The sequence below is a fragment of the Pelodiscus sinensis genome, chromosome 6 (assembly GCF_049634645.1).
Source record: "Pelodiscus sinensis isolate JC-2024 chromosome 6, ASM4963464v1, whole genome shotgun sequence".
NCBI classification, from domain to species: Eukaryota; Metazoa; Chordata; order Testudines; family Trionychidae; genus Pelodiscus; species Pelodiscus sinensis.
Window position 1 is genome coordinate 5404063 of NC_134716.1, and position 11127 is coordinate 5415189.

General features: G+C 44.0%; 1 long non-coding RNA gene across 1 annotated transcript; it reads right to left on the reverse strand.

The window, feature by feature from the left end:
* Positions 1 to 950: 950 nt before the first annotated feature.
* Positions 951 to 10388, reverse strand: LOC112545327 (uncharacterized). The gene is made up of 4 exons (XR_003088800.2): positions 10257 to 10388; positions 8356 to 9709; positions 2265 to 2387; positions 951 to 1575 (listed from the first exon to the last, which is right to left on the reverse strand). It is a non-coding gene; the product is annotated as an uncharacterized LOC112545327 (long non-coding RNA).
* Between the last annotated feature and the right edge of the window lie 739 nt (positions 10389 to 11127).

Consider the following 11127-nt stretch of genomic DNA (forward strand, 5'->3'; position numbering starts at 1 on the left):
CAGGGTGCACCAAGCTCCATGTGGGCAGGCACAGAGGGGAAGCCACCTGATCAGCAGGAGCGCGGTTCAGCCTCCTCCGGGCTGAAGGCCACAGCCTGCTGGCCAGGCAGCTTCTCTGCACCAGCCCACGTGGAGCGTGGTGCACCCTGGCTGAGTACCACTTCCAAATGTTGAAAAACTTCTTCCAAATGTTGGAAAAACCTTTTTAAAAAAGCAGCAGTATAAGGATTGGGGATAGCAAGTGATGGAGAGGAGGAGAATAGAGAGGGTGGGGCTTCAAGGAAGGGGCGGGGCAGTAGATCTTGGTGTGGTCTGTCATTTAAAAAGTGATCTTGGGTGTAAAAAGGTTGGAGACCACTGCTCTAGGGCATTTGCATTGGCCACTGTTGGAAGACTGGATGCTGGACTAGGTGGACTATTGGTCTGACCCTGTATGGCCGTTCTTATGCTGGTCCATGATGGTGGTTTCTATACTGTTATACAAATGATAATAAAGGGTGTTATCTAAGGATGGAGAGGTTTGCTGTTTTAAAAAGAAGCAAACCCCTGCTAGAAATGCAGGTCTGATTTACCCTGATTTACACTGAAGCCAGCTTGACAGCGAACCCTGAATGAAAATGGACGTGATAGTTACACTATGTAGAACAGTTTCATTTTTTTGTTTCCATCTACACTATTGCCAGTGCCAAGCAGTCCGAGATCATGGATCAACCCCTCCCCCAAGATCATGAGTTTAACTTGAAAAAATAATTCACATTTGTAAAAATAATATAACTGGGGTTCTTTTATATTTTCCTTCCGTTTTTTTGACTCTTCTGCGGTGATGCACTCCAGCTTCCCTTCACAGCCATCAGGGCTAGAAATTTGCTTAACACACATGAAAAAAGAAAATCCAAGGTTCTTGCAGCCTCACATGACTGCAAGAGCAGGGTAACAAGAATTATCAGGAACACTGGCATCGCTGAAAACTTTTGGGCAAAAAGCTCTTTGTTCAGGGTCAGTAACCCCAGGCTTTGAATCAAGGGATGAAAAGCACCCAACCCTTGTCTGAGTTACCCAGGAAGTCCTCCAATTTAAAAAAAACAAACAGCAGAGACAAGATTTGACATTCCTGGTATTTCTAAAAAGCAGCAGAAAAACCATTTCTCTTTCCCCTCCAATATATCTAACCATTCACTCACTCATCCTCAGGCTGTCTTTCATGTGCAAGTGTGTGTGCAAATTGGGCACACAATTACTGCATTAGTGCAGCTAATACCAAAGTGACATGGGTAATTGCATAAGCAAGTTAAGCACCCAGCAGGAGGTGCCTAGTTTTGAAAGGCTAGCAGCAACTCTGGGGTTTCTGTGACAAATATCTTGCACTGAAACAGTCTGGGGTTCATTTAGAAAAATACGTCTCCCTTTTGCTGAGTGAAATGGTTAATTGTCCTTCCAAAATGCCAGCGCCAGTCCCCATCCTGCCAGCTGCGTTCTGTCATTGTGTTTCAGCCGGAGGGCGAATCTCATGACAAGGGATGTGCAGCATCGTGTTTCTGGATCTTTGCAGCTTCCTCTTTTCTCATTCCCTTGCTTCTGTAATCACAACATGCAATGATCATAAAAAAGCTGGCAGGAATTAAAACTATTCCAACTAAATAGCCAATTAGCCAGCCACTGCATTGCAAGTTGGGCATGAAATAAATAGCCTTGAGCTAGCGCGGGCAATTAAGAAATAAAATTGGTGCTATGATAAAGCACCTTTCTGATCTATGAAGCCTGGCTCCAGCAGAGTCACAGACATATCACTAAACACCAAATCCAGGTTTCCTAAAATATAGGCCACTAGATGCTTTACCCCACGTTGCTTGGGTTCTCACCTCAATTTTTGTTTTTTGGAAGCAATCCCATTCCAGGCACATCCTGTTTTCCAGGCACAACCGAACCCTGACCTTGCCTTAAGCCCACATTTCTCAAACTGTGGGTCCTGACCCCCTGAGGGGTTGCGAACAACTTGGAGGGGGGTCGTGGTATCACAAAGTTTGAGAACCCCTGCCTTAAGCTATGACCAGAGGAAGCTGTCTACCAAATTTGGTGGTCCTAGCTCTTACCATTTAGGAGGTGTTTGTGGACAGACAGACACAAAGGACTATCTCAAATATAAATATGTGTTAGCTTAAAAAACATTACAAATACACTAGTAATTAATTTTCCTCCTGGAGCAGGTTATCAGTGTGAAGGAAATGGCCATGGTTATAAAGAAGGAATGTTGTGATCTAACTTACGTTGGAAGGGCGTTTACTCAATTTAGCACCAAGTCATGAGGAACTCAAATATGCTGGTCGTCCCCTTGGCTTCACTGAAGTTTAACATTATGCCCATATTTACAGTCCCTGCTGGCTCATGACCTTTGGTGAGAGAAATACCAGGGTAATGGACACACACACTAGTTTTTTGCATCCATGGCAATTACACCCTATTTACACCCGTGTTTCCGCAACCTGGTTCATGTAGCAGCTGGGTGCCACACAGCATTAAAATCCCAATGGATACAGCCGATGGGCAGCCCTCTCCTTACTCAGCTAAAACACCAATTGAAGTCACTGAGGGAGTGAGAGTTTCATCCGTCGGCAGCATCAATGCCACAATACATCCCAGACCACCAGTGTAAATTATCATTTGTGTGGGGAAGGATGTTAAAAAAAAATTGTAGATGTTAAAAAAAAAAACACTGTAGCTTTAAACACTTGCTTAGCGGGAGAATAAGGGTACGGTTTGGCCTATTTTAGAGTCGCTGATCCTCAATGAAGGGAAACAACCACCATGTTAGTGAAGTACGACACAGACTCTGGTGGGAGGTATAACCCCACACCTGTGGGCACCTGGAGAGGAGACAGGTAATGAAGGCTTAGGCCTAGCAGGGAGGATCAGACTGGCTGGTTATTAAAGGAAGGAGGGATACAAAGGAGCTGGAGAGTTATAGGCTTTCCCCCCGGCGGATGATGACAGCAAGAGGAACTATGGCACGTCCAAGCCTTGAGGCAGACAGCCTGGAGGGAGACTGGGGAAAGGACTCCCTGGAGAAACCTGGTGGCTACTCAGTCCTAGGAAGAGCTGGATGTCTAAGGAGAAAGAGGGGAGAGCTTCTCAGCAAAATGGTTGCGAGGATTTAAGGTGGGACAAATAACACCCTTTTCCTTCAGCTTAGAAGCAGCTGCTGGACCGTTTTTGTCCAAACTTGTCCTGAGGTAGATGGATTCTAGCTGTGTGGCAGCGTGAGAAGCAGGACTGATCATGGAATTTGCCTGGTAACGCTCAGCAAAGGAAGGGGCTCAGCAGACCAGCCAGAGGAGGGAGATAGCAGTTGCTACCGGAGGGTGAGACCACTCAAAGGGTTTATCCGGAGCCAGTTCCTGTTTCCACATGGCTGGGAGTGTTGAGTCCCCACATGAAATCTCTGTAGGCAAGCAAGCCTCACCTCCAGCACACTGGTATTACAGCACCACAGCTGGCAGCCCTGAAAAGAGCAAAGACTTTCCAGGACACACACTGGGGGCGGGATGTGGCACCCTGAATGATCCCCGATGGGTGCATGGCAGTGTCACCTTGAATGCTGACGGGCAAGGTTTTGTTTCCTGTTTGTTACACTCAACTTTTTTTTTTTTATTATTTTTCTTTTACAAGACTTGGACAACTGTGGCCTCAGCAATCTCCTGTACAGTAAATCCCTGACATCATTAACGGTCTCCTCCATCCCATTTCAAAAGGGCCTGACTGTCAATATTTGTTGCCCGTTGCCTGTGGTGCAGGCCCCTGACCTGATCTCCAAGCCAGAGGTGCCAGGGCCTATGAGAGCTGCGATCGATGCTAGCAGATAAGGAGCTCGTCTTTGACTGGCTTAGCCCAAAATCAGGCGAGAATGCACCACTCTCCCTGCAATAGCTTGGCTGAGATGTGACCTGGCCCCTGTTTTTGTCCTTGCTTGTGGGGCTTAGCTTATCAAAACGCAGCATCCCCTCTGGTTACCAAATGAACATGCCAAAGGTCATTGTGCTCCAAGACATGGCATGAAGTTAGCCTTCTGGATACAGCCTGTCTGTTCCCTTCGTGCACGCATTAGATTAACCCTAAAATACTTCACAGAGTCCTCTTGGGAACACTCTCAGTCACCTCACTTCTATGGAAACCCAAGTGTCCGTGTGTCCAAGTATCTCTCTTGTACCCTGGTTTCTTCTGCAGTTGGGCTCCACTAGTTGGCGCATCACGCTACCGAAAGATCTAGCAAGTTAAGGGCTTGATCCTTCGACTGAATGGCTCCTGAGTCAGCCCTGGGCATCTTGCACAATCAGACCTCGAAGAGGTCCAAAAAAGTCACTTTTCAATGTTCTGAGCCACATGCCGATACTGCTTCAGCCTTCCCTGCACAGGCTTGCCAACAACCAGAGTGCCCCCTGCCTTTTCCTTTTTTAGACTAGAAAGGACGTAGATAGGGAGACTCCCATACATACCAGCCTGACAGGATGCAATGAGCGGACAGCTCACATTCTCCTGTGCCTCCTCAAAAGGCACCACCAGCACTGAAATACCGTGTCTTGCTGGCAAGGGACTCCGTGTTTTGGAGTCCTTTGCCAGCACAAACATACCTGCCTTGCTTCTGGCATGTGGCCTCAGGCTTTTGTGGGATTTCTCAGGGCAGTTTCCAAAATCCAGCTAAAGCGGGTGTTTCTCAAACTGTGCTCCATGGAGCCCCAGGGCTCCGCGAGATTGACAAACTGGAAACATCGATAGGTACAGCACATACAATCAGTGGACCTCTGGGGCTCTGCATAAATTTTTACACATGTAAAGGGCTCTGGAGCCCAAAAAGTTTGAGAACCACTGAGCTAAAACAATAGAGAGTAGGGCTGGAACAGACACATGAACAATCCATTAAGATCAACATACTGCACTGACTACAGTGAAAGACTCTGCCTCACACTATCCCTTTTCATGTGTTCATTTTTTTTAAATTGTATCCTTTGGTATATATGGTTGTGACTGTTTTCTTCCACTATTTGATCTGAGGAAGTGGGTCTGGCCCACGAAAGCTCATCATCTATTAAACCATCTTGTTAGTCTTTAAAGTGCTACATTGTCCTGCATTTTGCTTCAGCTACCCCAGACTAACACGGCTACATCTCTACCAGGATTCCAGACAAGAGTTGAGAGCCCACACTGTGCAGTGATATTTGCATATGGAGACTATTTTATTTTCCTGTGGGGGGGGGGGGGGTGAAGGCATTTCTTTCACGTCACTTAGGTCACATAGTACAGAAAAGTGGCAGGGGCCAACGTGTGACCTGCCAAGATGAAAAATCACAGGCTTTTCACTTTGCCACAATTAGGCAAATACCCTCAAAAGCCTGATGAGCCGACCATGTAGACAGAAGAAACTGCTTCTGCATGGTCTCACAACACCCTCTGCTGGACGGTTCACAGATTTGGAGCCAAGGAGCAGCACTCAGGATTCCTGGTGAGTAGGAATGAGAGGAGCTGGTAAAACAATTGGGAGAACAAAAAGCAGTACTGTAACAGAGGAGAGACCCAAGGGACATGCTCATGCATTCAGACTGCCGTGCAATGGAAGGCACTCCTTTCTCACAGTGCTGGTCCTGGTTTGAACACGGAGGTAAACACGATAACTGCTGGAATTGTCTGTTGTTGGACATTTGCAAAATTAGCTAACGTCTCCAACATTCTGTTATTCTTGTATGTTAGAATCATACAAGATCCATGATGGACGCAATTACGGAAATCACACTTTTTGATGATCCCTTGATTATTGAAGTTAAGTGAGGAGTGAAGCAGGGGACAGCTGCTCACCGAAGTTGTTTGCCAGGAAAACGTCCTGCGGAAGATCAAAGTGAAAGCTGGATTTCTGATTGATGGCGAGGTTCTGCAGATGCTTCTTTTCACAGATGACATCATCCTAATTGCAGTTTGTTCATTTGCCCTGTGCCGGGCTCAGTGTTCCCTCTGATTTGTTTCCATCTGTGTGTGGAATACATTTTGGTCTGTGCACCAAGGCATGCATGCATGCGCACCACTAGTAGAAACTCATGCTTCCGGCTGTGGGTGTTCTGCTAATCAGCTGGGCAGCATTTGAACCTTTCTTAGGCAGCTGCACAAGTGCTCAGCTTACAGGGAACACTAGCCAGGTTCCTCCTATTTTTAGAGATACTTTTTCCTTGTGGTTTAAAGTACAGGGAACAGGGTATAGTTCTGCCAAGGGCAGAAAATGTCTGTTCTCCTAATAAGAGAAACCCCTTCACTCACAACCGATCGGTGTGTGTGGCTATACTCAGTGGGGCTGACAGTGGGACTATACTCATCAAGTGATCCCACCCTTGTCTCAGCCTCTGACAAACAAAGGATAGGGATGCCATTCCTACCCATCCTGACTAATAGCCATTGATGGACCTAACTTCCATTATATCTACTTCTTTTTTGAACCCTGTTGAAGTCCTGACCTTCACCTGACCTTCATCCTCTGGCAAGGAGTTCCACAGGCTGACTGTGTGCTGCACGAAGAAAAACTTCCTTTTGCTTGTTTTAAACGTGCTACCTATTAATTTAATTTGCTGACCCCTAGTTCTTATGTTATGGGAACACGTAAATAACTTTTTCTTATTCACTTTTTCCACACCAGTCACCATCTGGCAAATATCAGGGCAGCTCTGTTGAACTTAATGGAGCCTCATCCATTTATACAAGCCAAGGATCTGTCCCTTTTTGTCTTTCAGCTGTCTGTAGAAAGCTTATTTTTATTTATTTATGTTGGGTATTAAAGATACAGGGCATTGTTATGTGTAGATACGGAAATCCAGAATGGCCAAGCAAACAAGGCACTATGGTTTGCTGTTCCAAGCCTTTACCATGGGCCAGGAGAGTTCTTTCATAACCATCAACTGCTCTCTAACAGAAATACATCCTAGTCCCTCCCCTGTGAAAATGAGCGAGTGAGGGTGGAGGAGAGCAAGCGATGGAGGGAGGTGGGATGGAGTGAGTGGGGTGGGCCTCGGAGAAGGACAGGGACAACAATGTTTGTTTGGTCAGAAAGTTGCCAACCCTAAATTCCCATGTCCAGTCCTCAGTCTCCATCCCACACATGTGACGGTTGCATACTTAATAAGTCTTCAGGCTCCAGCATATAATTCAGTAAGGGCACGTCTTCACACTGTGAAAGATTGCGACTGCCGTGATCAATCTTCCAGAATTTGATTTAGCGAGTCTCATTAAGACTCACTAAATTGATCTCAGAGGGCACCACTGCCGGCAGCCAGTGTGCCTGTTCTTGCCAGGAGTAAGGGAAGCTGATGGGAGTAGGGTTTCCAGGTGTCCGGTTTTGAACCAGACAGTCCAGTATTCGAGCTTTCTGTTTGGGAAACAAATTGAAAAAATAGAAATGAGACAATAGAAATGTCCGGTATTTTCTAAATAAGATGGAATATAGATTGTGATGTCGTGTCAAGTGTGCCTGGTATTTTTGTTGAAACCATCTGGCAACCCTAGATGGGAGGCTTCCATCAGCCTCCCACCTTGGGGATGCCACTAAGCTCGGCTTAAAGTAAGCCAACTCCAGCTACAAATTCTACGTAGCTGGAGTTGCGTACAGTAAGCTGAGCTACCGGGTTTAGTGTAGACCTAGCTTAAGGCTCCACGCCTTGCTGTACTTAATAGAGTGCACATAGCATGTTTGAAGTTACAACCCTTGTATAGTGGGTATCTACATTAAACCCAAATTTGCATCGTCCCACTCTTCAGGCCTGTAGCGGGAGAGTGCCATCTGCTGAGCATATACAATAACTGAGTTACTAAAGCACAACCACTTTGTTCTCTCTTGTTCTATTTGAAAGACTCTTGTTCAACAGATCAGCTGCAGACAGAATAGCTACCAATGCGGATAATGCAAATAAATGTTGATTCTCACTTTTTCAAAGAGGGTAACACAAGGTCAGGATAAGGCTATCTTGAGCCTATTATCAGGACAGTGGATAATCCTTATTAAGAAATGGCTTTAGGAAAGCCTGCATTCTGATTGGCTCAATAGCTACAGCCTTATGTCTTGGCTTCACACACAACCAGTTTGTTTACTGAAGTAAGTCAAATAAGCACAGTGTCACTTCAGCAGCAATTCGGCACAGAAGAGGCAGGGTTCTGTTTGTGAAAAGTTTAGAGATCCTTGGATAATGAGAGATGCACAGATTATTTAGTAATACTGACTTTTGTAATATTTCTCGATTTCTAACCAGTGGAAAACAGAGCCATTTATACAATGCATTTTTACATAAAAATCAAATGTCTATGTTTTTTTAAAAAACAATATAGATTACTAACCAGGGTGTCTGTTTTGCAAGCAGCTCCCAACTGGCAAATTGCTGCACAGATGTCTGTCTGCACAGGATCAGGGCTCACGTTTGTGCTAATCTTTTTTTACCTGCTCCTCTTCCATTGTCCTTCTGAATGTAATTTTATAACCTTTAAAAAATTCCTTCCCAGAAGCGCTTGCTTTTCAGTGGCATGGTTCCTCTCCCTTCTTTCTCATCTCCTTGTCTCTCCCCTGCTTTTCTCGCTCCTCTCTTATTTGTGTCTCTTCTCCCCTCCTTTTCTCCTCTTTCTGCTCCTGGCTGTGGGGCTTTTCAAAAGATTTTAAAAGTTTTAAAATGAGAAGTGACTCCTGGGTTACATGGCTCAGGGCCAATCCTTCACTGTTGAGGAAAGTAGATACAGAAGGTTTTTCTCCCCTCAGCATAGAACACTGGTCAGCTTGTTCCAATGTGAACAACTTAGTTTAAAAGAACTACAGGTTGAATCTCTCTAGCGCGGCACCCTTGGGACTTGATCGACGCCGAACCAGAGAATTTGCTGGACCACAGGAGATCAATATTTTCTAGCTGCATTTCCAACACCAATGTCACAACAGGATCCAGCCTGTGGGCCATATTTTGCCCAGCCCTGTTCTAAGCTCTCCAGAAAGGTATGCAGCTAATTTCCCATGCTGAACATAATTTTGAAGTGGTAAGGCACATGTGTCTGGTGGTTTCCGCCTGTATTTAAACAAAGAATTCAGATCCGGAGGCAGGGCCTGCTAGAAATCCCAATGAAATCAATGACAAAACTCTGTTTGCCTTCAATCCATTTGGATCCCCAAACTGTCCCCCATCCAGGGTTTGGTTTTACTGGTAATTCATAAAAAATAAGGCCACATAAACTTTAGCCTAAGACTCCAGATTAAGCTTAGGTGTCGCCCTCCAGTAGTCAACCATCTCAGTCCTAAACTCCCTCTAACTCCAGCAAAAACAGACTTCATTTTTAAACTCCATTTGATTTTCCCCACTATTTGGGAAAAAGAGGATTGCTAACTCTTATGGGCACTATGGATCTAAAAATTTAGAGTAACCTTTAAGACATTGTGCACCAAAGTGTAAGCACTGAATGTATTTTTAAATCCATAGTTATATTATCCGTCTTTTTTTATAATTGCAGGATACACAGTTTTATCGTGCGCTACCATTCATAAAGATATAACAGGTATGTGCAGCTTAAAATAGAAAAACCCACTCTAAAAGGACATCATAATTAAAGAAATGAAATACTTCCCTTTTCCTGATTGGAGAAACAGCATGCGCACTGGCTGCAGTAACTTCTGAAGAACACAAGGAATGAGAGCAAGTTGCATGGGCAGATCGTTCTATAGAGTTAAACAGAGAATAGTTACAATTATATAATTTAGTTCTAATAACAGGCCATGTCCTCATATGGTGTAAATCAGTGTACAAACTGACTTCAGAAGAGCTATTCTGGTTTGCACCAGCCAAAGCTATGGCCTTGTAGCTTCAAGAGATTTCCAGGTTTTGATCAAAACAGGGTTAATTTTTTTTCTCTGGAGGAATGACAGCTTGGCTGGCAGAATAAGAGGGTGCATAATACAGAACCAATCAACTGCAGTAATTGCTGCACAATGGGGCATCAGTGAAAACACCATTTTCTGCCAGTGGCACGGGAACTTTTCTGTAGAGCATAAAGGCTGAGATTTCAGAGTAGATTACAACCAGGAATGCAGAAAGTGCATATTCAAGAGAAAAGGTCTGTTGCCTCCCACATTATAAACTGACTCCATAACACACAAACTATTTTAGACTGGTAGGGTACGTCTACACTACGGGATGAGGTCAAATTAAGTTCCGCAAATTCAGCTACATTAATTGCGTAGCTTAAATTGAAGTACCTTAACTCACCTTTAGGGTGATGTCCACACTGCAGGAAGTTGAAGGGAGCAGGGGCGGATGAGAGTTTTGTGGGGCCCAGGGCAGCACAATTTCACGGGGCCCCTCTTTGGAGAAAAAATTAAAAAAAGGCGTCAAATGCGCAAATTGACGGCTATTTTCATATTAAATGTGAATTGGGTAAATTCGATAGAAACTTAATTTAGTTGGAAAATTTTTATTTGAATTATATTGTAAGTCATTCTTAAACAAAATTCTGCATTAATAATTAAACATTTTCATTTGTATTTAAGTCTATTATAGCTGTCTAGCTCTTTTGGCAGCACATTCTTCAATTATGTCATTAAAGTCCATTTCTTTACACAGGTCATTTTCAATCGATATAATCGAAAGACCTACAAATCGCTCCTGGCTCATAGTAGATCTTAAGTAATTCTTTATTAGTTTCAATTTAGAGAAACTTCTCTCTGCCGAAGCTACTGTCACTGGACTAATTAGCAGTAACCTAAGAGTGATATAAATATTAGGATATATGTCTTCCATATTGTTCGAACAAATTATTTTCAAACAATCATGAACTGTAATACAACTGTCTGGAATAATTCTACAAAAGTTCTGGAACTCTTCGTAAAGATCTAAACCTTCAATGTCACAGGAGTCACCATCTTGTAGATTGACATGAAGATCCATACAATGTTTTTTTAGTGTGTCCTTATCCATTTCTTTGATGCTTTTCATATCATGTAGAAAACCAAATATGTTTTTGTGATTTTTGCACAACTCGAATCGTTTCTTCATAGAAACAAGAGCAGAATCAACAATTATCAAAAAGTAGTTTATTCGGTATGATTCCTCTGCGTTTTCAATAGGTTCGTCATTTCCC